The sequence below is a fragment of the Triticum aestivum genome, chromosome 7A (genome assembly GCF_018294505.1).
Source record: "Triticum aestivum cultivar Chinese Spring chromosome 7A, IWGSC CS RefSeq v2.1, whole genome shotgun sequence".
Taxonomy (NCBI): domain Eukaryota; kingdom Viridiplantae; phylum Streptophyta; class Magnoliopsida; order Poales; family Poaceae; genus Triticum; species Triticum aestivum.
This window is the reverse complement of record NC_057812.1, coordinates 696,947,499-696,950,859: the sequence shown is the minus strand read 5'-3', so window position 1 is coordinate 696,950,859 and position 3,361 is coordinate 696,947,499. Positions and strand designations below refer to the sequence as shown.

Below are 3,361 nucleotides of genomic sequence, written 5' to 3'. Positions count from 1 at the left end.
ATGTCAGATCCAACGTGGCAATCTGACGTGGCAAAATTGCGATCAATTGAAAAGGTCGTTGATAAGATTCAGCCCGGTCCGATTAAGTGTCTATATGGGCCGAGACCATTAATTCAGCCCATTTAGTATGTTTTCTCTCGTAATTTCTGCACGGGCCATACTTCCATATTAAGGGGGCCTCGGCCTTTTTTGCAATTTTTTTTATTTTCTGAGGCTTTTTTTGTTTCACTTTTTAAACAGACCAATGCTTGTTGGGCCGTGGCCTTTTTCAGCCCAATTAGTTGTCCAGTATTAGATCTCGGATTTTGAAATAAATGTTTGGACAAAATTGTTTAGGCACAAGACCTCTTTAATCCAGTTACACACACGCATCCGACATTGTTTCATATTCAAATCAGGAAAACTCAATGTCGAATTCAAACCATCCATCATATCACATCACATAACACATCTCCCAGGTTTAGATAACATAACAAAATCATTTCGGGAATACATTTCCTTACACAGGAATTATGGCACATCTGCTACTATCCTAACATATACGTATATGCATGTGTGCTTGCTTGACCGGCGCATGCATCACTGTAGCAGCCAAGCAAGTAGGCATCACCGGCGCATGCATCACTGTAGCAGCCAAGCAAGTAGGCATCGTTGACGTCTACTCACAGCTTTCCTCGCACCAGAGAAAGAATCAAAACAAAAAATATTAGTAACTTTAAATCAGAAAGTATATCCACATCACCATAAAATAGTCGCAGACCATCACACAGAAGCCAAATACTATGAACTGATGATTAGTAGACACGGACATGATTCAGCTATGTAATGGCTACCACAAGCAAAAGTGACAAGTGTGTAAGCAAGCTGCTAGTGTACACAAGGTGATTGAGCTCCTGCTGTTTAGTATGTATACACGGTAGGCTACTGCTGCTAGTGTTCTAAACCAACAGAGCATGCTACAGGAGCAGAAAATAGGGAGCTAGGGCTAGAAGATGGAGCTGACTCACTGGAGACCTTGTGGTCGCCGCCGTCACGCCGGTCGCCTCAAGAAGCACCACCGTGCCGGAGACGGTGCTAGACGTGAGCAAGAGCAGAGCACCTGCCGCGTCCATTTCAAAATAGAACAAGAACAAAAAATTAGAAAGGGTTGCAAACTCATTCATTCTCTGGGCAGTTTGATTCGATTGACAGACAGTAGCAAGATGAGGGTAGCATCTCGATTTCAACAGCAACAGTAGCGGTAGGAATGTAGGATTGAGCTGGACAGATAAATGAACAGGAGGGAGCAGGGAGCGACCTTGTGCGTGGGGTGGTGGTTGTAGGGCTGGACGTCGAGCTCGTGGGGCTTCTAGCTAGGAAGTACCAGCAGGCTCTAGAAGCTTCCATCGCACGGAATTTCCGCGACAACGGTAGTGCAGTTTGTCTCCCGGGCAGTTTGGCTCGCAGGATTGATCCGTCAGGAAACACAAGCTTCCTCAGCAGATCGAAGTCATGGTTTTTGGGTTTGTCACTGCCATAATCACACGCAGAGTTAGCATCAAAGATTTCTTTCAGTTTCCGCACATGAAAAGAAAACTGAAAGTTGTCTAAAGAGATACACGTGTGGAAAAGCTAAAAGTTCTCCACTGCCTGTAATGTTCGTTACCTCATGTATATAGCGCAACCGCCGACTGCCCATGCTGCGGCGTGGTATTCCGCCATCGGGTGAACGCTCTGTCAACACGACAATGAGCAATGGCAGACACGAGTGAAGCTACCAAGACAATATAAAATTTATATAATCAGTACCACTGCTCGATTTTTGCAATAGTTTAAAAAAGAACAATGAGTTTTCAGTAAAGAGGAATATGTTTAAATTTAGGGGCGCTTTTATTTTTCTTGTCATAAGAAGTGGCTAGAGCCTTCTCTGTTTGGTGAAGGTGCCGATGGTATGCACGTCTGTATTTACAAGAACAACAGCTGGGCTTTTTGTATGAGTAAGGAAAGAATAGATGATTTTTTTAAGATCCACAAACCCAGGCACAACAAGGTTTTACCAGACTGTCGACATATATACAACATTGCAGTTATGTTTACAATCAGGTAGACACACTTGGCATATGCACAACAAATAGAATCTGCCAACATGTGATAAGAACAAAGAACCTACCTATTGAATTTGATTAAATTTCTCTCTGCTCATCCTCAAGCGCAACTCCATCGAGAACAACATCCTTTATTTGGCCCGGCAAGGAAATGAAAAAGCACCATTAGGAACGGAAAATGCATATGAGACAACTATCTATCAAGCACTTGACTGAAACAACAAGAAATCATCGGCCTCTACCTCTAGTCTGGTACCAAATCCCCACAAAATCACGCGGGCCAAAGTCACAAGCACAAAAGCAGGTTACAGCCAGGATCTATGATTTTTCTACTATGCACTAGTATTGCTGGATAACTCGTCTAGCAAGACAAAATACACAGGATAAACTCGTCGGGCGTACAAGGCGGGCTTGCTGCAACCACAAAATCACAAGCCCTCTAAAACCTGGTGCCCATGTTCCTGTTATTGTTTGTTCGTTCATTCATCACCCTAGCGTAGCGGATTCTATCTAACTAGATGATCTGTGTGGCTTGGTGACAAAAGCAATCTAAGAAAGTAATCTAGCAACATCTGATCTGAGATAATCATCCATCCACGCTTGTGATTATGTAGGAACAGCAGTAGTAACCGGCACGACGACGCAGTGAAAGGAAACAGTAACTGGTGATTAACAATACAATACATGATCTACACAGTTAACTGAAGCGTTGCTGTCTGAATCCACACAGTTCACTGAATATCTTGGACACTGTATCTTCAGGTCTGACAAGGCCAGGAGAGGGAGGGGGTTACCTACAGCTGCAGGCAGGAAGATGGGTGGGAGTTGGGCGAGGTCCATGGTGACCTTCCATGCTTCCTCCCTCCCTCCCTCCTCGAGTGGTTCTCCAATCCAACACATACATATATATACAGAATTCAGCATGAATCGTTGGTCTTAGTTGTATATGAGACTAGTTGGGCTGTGTATTCTACGCTCCAAGCAAGTTACAGAAGAAACTGAAGATGAACCGTATATAACAGACTAAAAAATCAAATAGAAACCCAAAAATTAAATACAAGTAGAACAGGAAGGATTACAACATGTTCAATTCAATCAATTCCTAAACATTGAATCAGTAGCATAAGCATGCAACAACAACATAAGCATGTAATCAACAGCAGCGTGAGCATAGGCATTAAATCAGCAGCAGCAACTGATCGAAACCAAAAGGTTTCAGATCAGCCACGACCAGCTGCCCCGGGGCCACAGAAGGAAGGGGGAGCAGCGAAAGAGGA

The 3,361-nt window shown here is 43.6% G+C and overlaps 1 long non-coding RNA gene across 1 annotated transcript; it reads right to left on the bottom strand.

The window, feature by feature from the left end:
* Window positions 1-489: 489 nt before the first annotated feature.
* On the bottom strand, window positions 490-2,297 carry LOC123154910 (uncharacterized). Its single transcript, XR_006477118.1, has 5 exons — window positions 2,150-2,297; window positions 1,646-1,753; window positions 1,298-1,510; window positions 1,008-1,099; window positions 490-668 (listed from the first exon to the last, which is right to left on the bottom strand). It is a non-coding gene; the product is annotated as an uncharacterized lncRNA (long non-coding RNA).
* Between the last annotated feature and the right edge of the window lie 1,064 nt (window positions 2,298-3,361).